The following is a 13,874-nucleotide window of genomic DNA, read 5'->3' as shown; positions in this document are numbered from 1 at the left end:
CATATTTTAATTAATTGATATTTATCTATTTTAATTAATGTTTATTCTGTTTTTGCTGTAAACTGCCCAGAGTCACTCTGCAGTGAGATGGGCGGTGACAAATCTGAAATATAAATATAAATAAAAAATAAAAAGTGGCCTGATGCCAACCTAACAAGACTGGTGGGGGCGGGGGGTGTTGGAGGAGTTATGGCTATGGGATTATGTTATAGAATGGCTATGTTATGGTTATGGCTATGTGGTTATGGTAGGGAATCTCCATTTGTCCTGTTCAAATCTCCATTTGTCCTGTTTTAAACTCAGCAAACACACCAGAGCACTTCAAGCGAATACAAGGGCCAACAGAATGCCTGGCTGCACAGTCATACGCATGCAATAGGAGAAATACAGGGGAAGCAAGTTCTTGTTGTGTAACTGGGATGTAGTGCTAGGGGAAGTGAGTCTAGTCCAGAGCTGTACCTGTAACAGACAAGAGATGAGGCTAGAAGGTGGATAGCCAATAGAGCACAGATTTGGGGAAATGGGGCAAAGCAGTGGCAGAGAAACAAAAATCATCCATGTCAAACCATGAATCAAATGCCAGAGAATTTCACAAGTGTCAGCCCTAAGAAATAGATCAGTCTAAGAAACCAATGTCACATAGGTCTAAAATTACTTTTATTGAAACAGCTTTAGTAACAGAATTTTACACATCTGAATGTGCTCCCCCCCCCCTTTATCTTCATGTGAATTAGGAAGGGGCCTGTCTGAGAAGTTTTCTCAAGTTAGTTTCTTGGAATGGACTCAAGCTGCGCTTGTCTGATCATTTCCCTTGGTAGCGGCTCTCCCTCCTGTCCTTCAAGGCCATTCTCTATGCCTTCTACACAAAGGTAAAGTTAAGAATCCAAGAAGCAAGAAATGTAGGTGTGAGGTTGAAGGTTGTTTCCAGCACAGAGCCAGATCCTGGCAGCTACTCCTAAGCAGCCCCAGCTGTGGGTGGGGTTCAGTAAAAGGGGTTATCCTGCTGCTTCTTGAGTAGCTGAGTAAATCACCTTTGCTCTGCTCTCTGAAGCTGTTGGCACTTCCTAGTGCCCTGCCAGAACCTGGTCCTTCATCATCTAAGTCTGCCCGCACCTGCTCTTGCTGATTTGTCTGCCTGGTCAGACTCAAGTGATAGGCTGCTGGCTGGCTCCTGATACTGACAACCTGATGGATCCAGCCCTTCAGCTTCTAACTCTGAGGTATCAGAGTAGACCATAACATCTTTTAACCATGAAGCTCCCTGGTATTTGGGACCATTGATGATCCCTTTGCCTAGTCTACCTCCCGGGATTTTTGGTAAGATTAAAATGCAGGGGAGACTCCTGTATGCCCCTTCGAGCTCCTGAAAGAAAACGTCAGATATAAATATAATAAGTAAACAGGTTCAAAACTTGAAAAAATAGTAAATTCAGGGAGATGTGGCATACAAGCCACCTATTGATCTGTTTTGTACTAGCAATTGTCCACTCTCTCTATTGACATGCGTCATATATTCTCTGTGCTGATTGCATGTATGCAGCTATTTGCCCTTTACTCTGTTCCTCATTTCAGGGGTGAAGGTATTTGACTTCCCAGCAAATGATGGCTTGAAATGCTAAGTCAGAGCATCAGCAAACAAATCAAAGTGGAGCAGTTTTCAACATCAGAATGAATGCATCCTCCAGCCTCATTTTACATGCTTGAAACTCTGTTGCTGATGATCTATGGGAGAACATCCCAGAGGGTGTAAGGCTTTGCATTGTTCTCCTTCCTGGCCAGAACAACGTACAGCTATTGATTTTCTGCTGTCAGTGCTCTGGGGATGAAAAGGGCAGAAAGCAGGCATTCAGGAGACACCTCTGAAGCTGTTATCCCAGCATCTCAAGAATGAAGAAGAAACAGCCAAGCTTTCAGCTTCAGCCTGATGCCCTTCCACTGGGAGAAACATTCACACACACACGGAGAAAGGGGGGGGGGGATAGTAGAAATCAGCAGTGAGAGGGAAGGGGAAGAGAAATGCTGCAATCTCCCTTGCAAGTGAGCCTGGGAAGAGATGATAAGGCTGGCTTGGGTCCTCACGCTTCATCCTTGTAATGGTACGTGGGAATGACCCTGGGAGACAGGAGGAACAGCCACAGCCTAGACAACCACCATGCAAAAGATATCTCAACCCACAGAAGCAAAAGGGGCATGGGAAGTGTCTCAGAAGGGACCCTCCCGAGTTTCACAGAGCTAGGATTCATTGATGTGCTTCTTGTCTGGACTACCTCGAAGGGCTGACGACCCTCCACTACACTGTTGGAACCAGTGGTGTGAATCTCTTTATTAGATTAACTGTGTGGCTGCTTCATTCATCCTAAAGTTGTTTCTTGTTCTTTCTCTCATCTACTTTTCAGACTCGTCCTGTGAGATACTTTTTGATATTGATCACAGCTGCGGCAAAAACTACCCAATATGGATTGGTAAGATACAAATGAAGCCTATGATAGTATCAGGGACCTGAGGATGTGGCTTGTGCTGTTCCACCAATACAGTACGTTGTTCCGTTGTAATTGCCTATCCTGTAGTATCCCTTTCTCCATGACTTTGCTCTGGAGTTTTGCTGACTGGAAGGGGATGGAATTGCCACGAAATTTGGGAAGCTCATTGTGCAAAATGGTAACATTGGTCGATCACACTAGAATAATTCTCCTGGCTCCAAAACCCATGCTAGTTGTGAATGGGAGGCATACACATTAAGGTTGTACATTAACAAAGTCTCCATTAGGTGGAAGTAGGCCCACTGCACTGAAATGGACTTTGCTTCCAACTGAGCAGGTTGTAAAAATAGCTGTTTGACTTCTTAAGCTACTAAACTGAGACAGCTCTTTTAAAATCCTGCCATCGGTATTCTAAAATATTAGGTTTTCATTTTGATGTTTAATACTAATACCATGTTAGTTTTATCATGTCCCAGTTATCTGCTTGGAAGTAATATTCAACCAATGATTATATAATAAAGTTATTCTAAGATTTATTAGGATGTTCACAATAACAAGTTCAAATCCTATATTTTAATTTCAAAATACTTTCAGCTGTGATTATGGGAAACCATTAAACCACTCTGTTATGAAGCTGTCCAGTAGATGGCAATGCTGTCTGTATAATAGCTAGCTCACTGTAGAATTTTTTTAAAAACATGAATGAGGGCTCACTGTCCTTTCCAGAAGTAGGTACAAACTCTTTTTCATGTAATTGTAAACTGCATGCATTTACAGAATTATTCTAGTGTGATCGACCAATGTTACCATTTTGCACAATGAGCTTGTATGTGAACATATTTATCAATGTTCACATAAATCACAATTATAGCACAGGAAATGTACATGATTTGATAAATATGTATTTGTTATTGTAAAATATTTTACATTTATATTTGTAATGGAATTTGAGAATGACTTTGGAAGATGCACAGTGGGGGGGGGAAGATGCTGCCTAGGGAACAATCAAATAGAAGGGGGAGAAGCCTGCAGCTGAGTAACAGGCAGAGAAAGAAACTTAGAAAGGACCCGCCCTAACTGATCAGGTGGTACATGGGGATGGCGGGAGACATGTACTTTCAGACTTGCAAGATTCTGTTCATGTAGCCTAACATGAACAGCCTAAGTAGAAGTAGCTCATCTGATCATGTTTCCTGTCTGGTTTACCTGGGAGGGCTGACAATATTCTACTTTTTCTTCAAGAAGATAGTTGTGTGAGGTTCTGAAGTTAGATCTCCCCAGACATCAGCTCACTCAATGTTTTCTAATCCACCCTTCTCTAACTTGGCAGTCTGAAGATGTGATCCATTACCAATGTTCAGTAGAGCTGAGCAGGCTTGTGCAATCAATTCCAGCAAATTTCTAACTTCACCTCAGGGGCTCTAAATATAGGACAGTTCCGTAGAAGTTATATGATCTGTTTTTAGAGGAAGCTTTTTGAGAATGACTTGTATATTCATCTAATTCTTCCTCAACCCTGCACATGACACCCAAATGTTTTACTTTCCAGATTTTCAGGGGTTGCTTGTTGTGTCTATGTATTCTCACTTTTTTAGCTCAAAAATGAGCCATTCAATGAAGTTACAAAATACAAGAAATAATTAAAGTACAAGAAGAGGTCTAGATAAAAAAATACAAATCCAGTAATTAAAGAAATGAAGCTCTGTGCCTCTAGCCTATACCACAAAACAGATGGTTGGAAATTCAGGTCCTCCTCAACAGACAGACAATTATGAGAACAAGAAAGGGCTTCAGAATTGAACATGGGATATCAATTACTTAAATCCTTCAGATACAGACACACTGAAGAATCAAGAGATCCAGATTTATTTCTGAAACAGAAAAAAAAATGCATCCATTTTTTTGTGAGGTCCTCTAGTTATGTAAGTTATAACTGTCAATGAGAGCACCAGAGAGAGCAAAAAGTTAACAAATTCTGCAGATATTTTTTACAAATCCACTAAGCTGTTACTGAAGATTCAATTAGAGTTTCAAGGCCGTTTGTATATAGGGTATTAAACATAATGCTGGACCCTGCTCATCAAGAAACAAGAAGAAAACCTGTGCCAACAAGCAGAATAAGAACCTCACAGGTATATAAGGTACATTTTTTTTCCAAAATCAGTCAGTACTGAAAATGCTAGATAATTTCACACAATTTAAATGGAATTCAAAAGGGTGATTATCTGGACCCTTTTCAGTCTGGGTTCAGGCCGGGGTACAGAAACGACATTGGTCGCGCTTGTGGATGACCTCTGGGGGGCTTGGGACAGAGGTGGTGCATCTGTCCTGGCCCTCCTGGATCTTGGCAGTTTTCCGTATCATCAACCATGGTATCCTTCTGGACCAACTGTGGGGATTAGGAGTGGGAGGCACTGTTTTACAGTAGTTCTCTTCCTTCTTCTGTGACTGGTAACAGTAAGTGTTGGTGGGAGGGCAGAGATCCAGCCCTCGGCCCCTATAATAAATAAATATATAAGCATAGATTTTGACTGCATATTTGCTAATACAGGGCCAGTCCTACCATTAGACAGAGAAACCTCAGAGATGCTAGTAGCTTCAGAGCAGTCCTTAGATGCTCACCCACACTTCCTGGCAATCTCCTTTCACTGAAGTACAGAACTGAATATGCTATAATATCTGCTCTTCATTCCCAAAGCAGCGATAGACACAATCTGTCACTAGTGTTGAAGTAAAATTAGACTGACAGTGGAGGATGCCATAATGACCATTATTCAGAAAGCAAAACATCTCCCATTGTTTCAGTCATCCTGCCTTATTTTTGTCCTTGTAAGTTTTTTCTGCCCTCCCTCCCCATAATACATGCATGCACAGAGGCATCTGTATGTGTGCAAATTAAATCCTCAAGGGATTTGTTCCCTGCTTAAAAACTTGGCAAGAACACATGTGGCTGATAGAATTTGGGTGTAACATTAGCCACAGCTTTCATGAATAAGTTGGAAGGATATTTCATTTGTCACTACTTTGATCTAGTCTCTGGAATAGTTGTGGTTCTGAGTTCCTAAGCAGCTATCCCCACATGACAGAAGAAGGAAGGAAGGAAGGAAGGAAGGAAGGAAGGAAGGAAGGAAGGAAGGAAGGAAGGAAGGAAGGAAGGAAGGAAGGAAGGAAGATTTAGTCTGATTTCTTTAGAACTGCCTTGCCATTTACTACAAGTGTCATGTTTGTTAAGTAGCCAGGAGCTGTGGAAAATACTGAACCAAGGCAACTGGCTGCCACTATTCTTTTCTGTTTGAAAAAAGGTGCTTTGATGGCATTAATACTTTTGTTATATGGTAGTTAAATGCCAAAGGTATTATAGGAAGAAATCCTATACCCCTTTATCTGATAGTAAGCTCCACCGAATTCAGTTGGACTAACTTCCTGTACACCTACAAGGATAATTCCATATTAACCCAACATGTTCAGCTTGTATAAAAGATAAATAGCAGAAACAACTGGCTGCTGAGATCATTGATTAGAGGTAAAGCAAAAAGCTTGCCCATTCTCCTTGCCTCCCTGCACACCCACCCTTGGTCTGGTAACACCAAGTCCTACCCCTTCAAACTGAACCCCGAGCCTAGCTTCCTTCAACAGAACTTTCCTTTTCCTTTTCAAAGGTGGACGTGTTCTTTCTCTTCCCAGTTATTTCTAACAAGGCAGCTGACATCCCAAGCAATATACATGATTAGGTGCACAGATGTTGATTTGCTATTAACATAGTTCCTTAAGCACAGTGTGCATTGGTGTGTGACTCTATAGTGCAATTCACTTGCCACTTAAACTGCAGTATTGAAGCATCAATCAGTCCAGGCACTTAGCGATAATGTCGGACAACCAGCTAATTATATTTTCATATTGTGTACATTAGCTCTAGAGTGGCTAAGCCTTATGTTTCTCAGGATCCATCTTCAGGTTGTTATGTTTACTCAGTAATCATGTCCAGGTGGTAAATCATATCTAACATGCAAAAAATTGACACTGTAAGGAAGTTCTGAAAAGGTTAATCACAGGAAAAATCAAACAGGGGCAAGGAGGTAACTGAAGAAGGGCTGTGTTTCTTTGAATACTCTCCCATTTTTAAGCTAACAATTATGTATTCAGCTAACCCCATTTTCTGGATTTGCAAAACACATGAATCCTTAAACTAACCATAAGGCCTGGGTTCATGCAGCTAAACTATGGTTAAATATGGTTAAAACAGCTAAAATATGGTTGGCTAATTTGTGGTTTAGTATGTGGTATGAAAAGACCGTTGAAACATGATGATGGGGAAAGAACTCCAATTTATAATCAGAATACTCCATATAAGCATGAAACTTAACTTAGGATTGATCAGCCTATGTCTAAATAAGCAGATCACTGGCTAGAGGTGTCTAGAAGCCTCAGAAGGAAGGTCAGCTTCCTATACAACACTGGGTCAGTATTATGAATTTCTAGCTTCAAGCAACATGCACAGAGGGATGCTGGGGACACATTGTATTTTACATGGATTAAATTTTAATAGTTGAGTTCCACTGATGGAAGCAAGGGAGAAGTGATTCAGCCCCCATTCCTCTTTCTTAGTCACACACTCTCTGGAAAATTTACTTGCAGAGTGTTATACTATATTTTACCCAATGTTTTGCTCTTAGTTATTTAAACACAGATAATATTATCTCATTGTTTACGCTAACATATAATACAAACAAGGATGCTAGTACATGTTTTGCATGAAAAAAAAATCATGGATCATTCAGTTGGATGTTTCACAGAGTTATTTTCATTCAGACTGGCCTGGGTTTAATACACTGTAATAGGATAAGCCTTGAGTATCAGATTTTTTTCCCCTGAGCCAGGCTCCCTCCTGTGACTAAATTATGTCACCTGAATGAGGTTAAATCCATACACACACCATTCCCCTACTTCCAAGTGCTTAGAAGAGTTCTCTTCCCTGGGAGTTGGCATTTAAAGTTGCTCCTAGCAAAGTATATCTTTAAGTACCAGCTCCAAGGGACCTGGCTTCAGGTACTTGGCACCTTCCCCTTCAGGGAAGGCCCAGCATGGCCAGAAGCAGAGCCCCCTTCAGGCACTCTACACATTGCCTTGTATGCACAGTTCCACCATATATGGTAGGAGGGGTGAGACGGGAAGGAGGAGGAGCTTGAAGCTCATGGACTGACAAACCAATGGCATGGATTAACTGGCTCTTGCTCCATCTGCCAAGTTTATTGTGCCCCAAATAGTAAAGATTAGACAGTCAAATTAGTAAATATTAGACAGTATTGACTGTCACTACTAAAAACAGCACACTTGACACATACACAAAACCATACAGTAATAGTTACCTTGTATAGAAATTAATTTAATCAATATCATTCTAGTAGCCACAGTCTGAGGCTAATTTTCAAGCTGATTGAACATGTGAAAGGATAGGGAAATAGAAGGTAATTGCCTGCATAGCAGCTTGGTTCTTCTCCCCTTTTGCCTTTAGGTATGTTGCCAGGAAAGAGAAAAAGAGAGCAGACAACTGCTAGAAGAGAAGGATGCTGCTTGTAAAAATGTAAACATTAGCAACATCCGTTTCATGTAGAGCACTTATTTGAACCATGTTACATATTTTTATACAAGCAGTATGTCAGTCCAGCTCATGAGAGACTGTAGAGTTCTTGCTGTGCTTCCTTGTGAGGCAAAGCAGGCAGAACTATGGGGCAAGGGACTTGGAAGTGGTGGTTGCAGAACATTTCAGGCTAGCTTTACTCACATCATAACTGGAGAAAGGAACTGGGAGATCAATACCACAGTCCTCAGCTAGGCAAAAGACAAATATTGACGGCTTTTGTTCTGCTTGGTGATACCATGGGACTCCTGCCTTAATAGGAGAACAGAAGTAAAAAATATTATGTAGCAAACAACCACACATTTTAATAGAACAAACATTAAAATAAGTGTTTTATGTGTTGTAGCAGACAACACATAAAACTCATCCATTTCTAGCTTACCTTCCCTGTCTCTGCTCTTGTATCTTTTCATGATACCATGGAATTTCTAAGTCTTCACACACTGAGCTGATTAACTTCAGAAGTTTAATCAGCTCAGCTGCTGTTCCCAGAGGAAATACAAGAAAGAGAGAGTTGCTGAGCTTCCTCTTTAGTTGCTAAGGGCAGTTCTCCATCAGCAGGAATCTTGCCTCATCCCACCACCCAGTTCCACTCATTTTACTCCCCCTTTTGAAACAAAGGCATCATGGGGCTTGCTCTAGTACTTCTTTTGCTTTCTAGTTGCTATTGTAGCTTTGCTACACCTCTGAAGCTGGTTGGAAGTTTTGTTCTTTACTTTGTCTTAAAAACATGAAGGAAGAACAAAGAAGAGAATGGGAGGCCAGCTAACTTCCATTTTTAGCACTCCTGCATTGGCCAGCTGGAGGGAGACCTGTCCTGCTCAAGGAAGGGGTGGAAAGCATTGTGAAAATGCTGTAATAATGTGGGTAGCAAAGAGGCCACAGTGTGGAAGGGATCTATATTGAGTATTTTAGGATTATTTGCCAGATCTATTCAGGGTCTTTAAATTATATCTTTTCCAGTCTTGTATAATTGGTTGGAGAAAGCTCAAGCACAGGTGCTTTCTTATGATTTCTTATATCCTTGGAGATATCTTAGATACCCTGGATCTTAGAAAAATTCTTTATTTCCCTCCTGATTTACTATACAGTGGAACCTCGGTTTACGAACTTAATTCATTCCATGACTCTGGTCGCAATCCGAATTGGTCGCAACCCGAAGGAAATTTCCCCATAAGGTTCAATGTAATTACCGTTAATCCGTTCTAGCGTGGAGGACAGGGAAGCGGCTATTGCTTGGAGGGAGAGTCCCCCTCCCTACGACCACGTGTCGGGGCGGAAAATGGCTGCGGACCACGTGTCGGGGCGGAAAAATGGCCACGGACCACATATCAGGGGCAGGAAAATGGCCGCGGACCACGTGTCAGGGGCAGGAAAATGGCCGCGGACTGTGTCACGGGAGGGAAAATGGCCGCGTATCCTGTTCGTACCCCGAGGCGGAGTTCGCAAACCGAAGCAAAATTTTGCGGCCTGAGCTGGTCGTAACCCGAAAAGTTTGTTAACAGAAGCGTTCGTAACCCGAGGTTCCACTGTACCTAGTAATTTCTCAGAAGGGATGTCATTTATTTTAGAAGAGGGCCGCTCCAACCCCTGGTTCTACGATAACATTAGCAGGAAAGCAGTAGTTAAGCTGATGCCTTGGATCAAGGCTTCCTAGATGTCTTCGGTTGTGAGTGCAGGAACTGATACCTTTCACAGAATGTAGGGCATGGTGATATCTGCCAATCCCCATGATTAAATTTTAAAGAAATGTAAATAGTCATATTACGAAACTGCCAAATCTCACAAAGTTGTACTTTTGATTCAGTAAATTGAGCACTGCCCAATTTCTGTAGCTCTAGATAACTTTTTGAATTCTGGCATGAAATCTTATGAGTACAATATTCAAATGAAAATGTGCAAAAATATACATGGTCACCAAAAATGTGTAATTTCAGGAATGTATGAGTTTTCAACTTTTTTTTTAATATAAGGAGGGCTGTATCATTGTATGCCATCACATAATGATGCTCCTTTCTGAAAAAGCTACTGAACCATGAGGTAGAGGCATTTCAGAGCATGAAATGGTGGTGGCATCTACATGGAGGCATCTTCCCATACAGTTCTTCCTTTTACCCAACAAATTCAGCAGAAGCTCAGCTTATGCACATGCCAGCCATGTGGGCAAATAGAAATTTTATTCCACCAGATTTGATCAGAATGAACTGTTCTTGTCTCCAGTCATATATCAGAAGTTTTGAAATCAAAGAACAGTAACCCAAGAACAACTTAGGCCATTCTGTATTAAAAGTATAATGCAGTATTGACAAAATATAATTATGGCCTCAGGCCTATATAAACACAAGATTTTAAAGACCCAAGGTATAGCCTAAGGATTGTCAGGCATGTATTCATTGTCTCTAGAGTGATTTTTTAATATATTTTAACAAGATAATTCATCCTGCATAATATTGCATAAAATTTTGCAATATTTGCCAATCCAAGAGTTCTCTGCCATATAACTATTGATGTGTTGTCTTAACCTTTTTATCCACTGGAGTAGACACAATATGCAATAGCTCTAGTGTTACTTTTTAATCACATTAAAGGGCAAAGGACAGCTTTTACATATTATCAAACATGCAGATAAACCTATTAACGTAACTTATCAAGGAAGTACACAGGACAATTTCAATACCTTTGCCCTACCTTCTTGTGCAAGTCCTGTAGTTCAGTTAATGCCAACCTACTTTCCAAACAGATTATTAGACAGCATGTTGCTATGGTAGTGTCCTAATTCTGAAGGGCAGTTGTGTTTTGCAAATAAGATTTGGGAAAATGTAGTAGTAGTAGTTTTATTATGAAGAAAACCTTTACAATGGAAACTCTTATTGTGATGTTGTAGCAGCTGTACAAGAGAAATACACACCTGTTTATAAGAATGAACCAACGGTTTCCTTATTCAGAAACATTCAAGCTGTGAGTCACCAAGGTTGAAAGTCACTGAACTAAATTGTCTCTTGTAATGTGGATAATTAAATCATTTAAGGAACACTATAAATGGAACAATGTGTTCATGAGACTAATGAACCCATAATCTGAGTTGCATCAAGATTGGATAAAATATAATTGAAAGGACCGGAAGTATTATAAGAGCCACATTATCTTTTACTACAATGAAATACTTCTGGAAATATATATATTTCCAGGAATAACAAGATAACGCGTACACTACTTTTAGATCACCCATTTTCAGGTGACTATTGCACAACTAACATTTGTCCACACACAACGATAAATCTAATAACTAGTTCTAGCTTCATTCTGTACTATAGCCTTATTTTCATTATTCTATTTTTCGCTTTGTGTATTATATCAGAGGATTTTAGAATTCTAAAATGCAGAATTCTAGAATTCAAGACACTTTAGCTCTATTTCCGCTGCCAGCTTAACCCAGTTTAATGAAGCATCCTTATGTATTGACAATCCAATCTTCTCTCAGGGAAGTTGTCCTTATCTCATGCCCATCCCATGGCAGAAACAACCTAAAGTATGCCAGAAAGCAGATCTTTCCTGCTTAAGCCAACACCATACTGCCATGGCTTCATGGTATGTAAAATCCATAAAGCTTTGCCAGCCATTAGAAAGTGAGATCAGTTGAACTGGGCTGTGGTTGCTAATTGGTCAGTTTCAACCACTCTCCACCCCTAACATTCCCTGTGAAGCAAGACAATAATTGCCCACCAGCTAGTCAGCTTCAATTGTCCTATTCTACAGGGCCTATTTGCCTCCTTCCTCTTTGGACTATTTCTGTTCCATGCCTTTCCACATGGTTCTTTATTTATTTTTATTTATTTAAAGGACACCAAGTGGGGTTTAGGAGGAGAGGTAGACAAACCAGTTTAGAGCAGACAGGAAGAGCCCCAAGTCTGACTCATCCCCTTCATGTTGCAGTGGCCTCATTGATGGATATTTTCTACTGATTGGTGACATCCTGAGGGGGGGGGGAGTGATGGCAAAAAAAGCAAAGGGGAAAAACAACTTGCTGATCATGACTGACACATTAATTAGCACAATATCATTTGACAACAAGAAACTATGAGGAGGCACAGTAGAGGCAAGCACAGAATGAGAATGGAGACTGCAAATGTCACATTGACCTTATTTTCTGCTGACTCATGGATGGATAAATAGCATTTTAACTTAATAGTTAGGAAAGATGAAATCTAGTTTTCCAATAAAATCAAACAGGATGCCAGGGAAAAGAGATGGAAAAACATGGGAAAACCCCATGACAGTTTGATGAGGAAACCATATAGCAAGCAAGTGAACTACAGCAATTCTATTACAGACAGAGTGCTTCCAAGTGGACAGCTCCTAGCACTGAAGGAGGAGCACTTGCTCTCCTTGGGTTCTTGCAGTAAACAAGAAAGTCAGATGACTTAGTGTGTAAACACAGGAAGGTAAAAAATAGAAGACAATTTTGTCTGGATTCACTGTAAAATTCTTTAGGTGAAGCCAAAGCAATTGCATGATAATGGCTTTCTGGCAATCAAGGAGCTTCTACCTTAGCGTAACTGAACATGGGCAAAATTCCTTCTGTTCCTGACATTTGGCTCATACCAACCCTGCTTCCCTTCACTACCTATCAACTTAATCATGAAGAAAGCTGTTAACTGCTTAGGCTAATAGCAGCAGACTCTCAGTTCAGCCCCAATTCACTGGGTGGCATTCATTAGCTTCATTTTGCCTTCCTTCAAGGAAATTGTAAATGATTTTTCTGTTTTACAGTACTGATGTAACTGTAGAGAAGTCGGGAATAGGAAGCACTTAATAGAGACACTTAATAAAACAATATTTATTTTAAAACAGTGTTGCAGCAGAGTGTCTGGTCTATCCAGCAGCCTTTTCTAATCCTAAAAACCCACAGATGTTTGGGATTTCAATTCTTCCCCTGTCCAATCAGTACATGGGCCTTTTGGTTGGTCTCAAATCAAAAACACAGAAAAAGGGCTGCCACCATAAACCGGGTTGCTCCGTTCTGTGTTCCCAGCACATTGCTACTCAAACACCAATTCCTCGTGGGTTGAATGCCAGCATTTTCAGGCCACTGATTGGTCAATGGCATAGTGGATTCCAGAGGCCTGATTATACCTTCTCATTTCCGAAACACACCTGACCCCATCTGCCTAAGACGAGGAAATGACGCTCCCCCCCCCTTCTACGTTGCTGTGCCTGGAGGGACCCTGTCGGGTAGAGTGGAAAATCCAGTCTTCTCGAACAGGAAGGCTCAGTTTAAGACTCTTTACATTGTGGACTAGGGACAAGCTAGGGTCAGTCTCCAGAGGAGGGGACACTGGGTTGGCCTGGATGTTCTGGTTCCGACGTAGTTTGCAACTGGCCCCATTCTTGCAATGCTAGCCTCCCCTTTCATACTGAAGCCAGGACCTCCACCTAATCCGGGCCAGCCCGTTGCGCGGCGCACGCCAGACAGGATACCCGTTAAGTTTCCTGTGCTTTTGAGAGACTTTCACGGCAGGCGGCGAGAGGTCCGTCAGCAGGCCACTTCCTTCACCTCTGCAGCACCTCGTCGGAGTCGGAAGAGAGCAGACTTGCAATTCTCCCTTCTGCGGACGTACCCGTAGAGTCTGCCCGCCTCGAAATACGACCCGACCGCACCCCCTCCTTTGCTCTCCCGCCACGCCACAGCCGCACTTTCTGCCCGCAGTCCAGCCTCCGCCCAAGAGCGAGCAATACCGCCCTTTCCTACGGCCGCC

The 13,874-nt window shown here is 41.5% G+C and overlaps 1 long non-coding RNA gene across 2 annotated transcripts; it reads right to left on the bottom strand.

Annotated features, from left to right (window-relative positions):
- Positions 1-4,299: 4,299 nt before the first annotated feature.
- On the bottom strand, positions 4,300-13,734 carry LOC112540530 (uncharacterized). Of its 2 annotated transcripts, none has more exons than XR_003084604.2 (3): positions 13,597-13,734; positions 8,263-8,370; positions 4,300-4,977 (listed from the first exon to the last, which is right to left on the bottom strand). It is a non-coding gene; the product is annotated as an uncharacterized LOC112540530 (long non-coding RNA). The 2 variants fall into 2 exon arrangements; XR_015797127.1 differs by having other exon boundaries at positions 8,263-8,366.
- Between the last annotated feature and the right edge of the window lie 140 nt (positions 13,735-13,874).

This window comes from Python bivittatus, unplaced genomic scaffold (assembly GCF_059951505.1).
Source record: "Python bivittatus isolate LINGU-HERP-01145 unplaced genomic scaffold, Pbiv_v1 ctg000480_np1212, whole genome shotgun sequence".
NCBI lineage: Eukaryota > Metazoa > Chordata > Lepidosauria > Squamata > Pythonidae > Python > Python bivittatus.
Note: the sequence above shows the minus strand (reverse complement) of the source record. Positions and strands in the feature narration are given on the sequence as shown.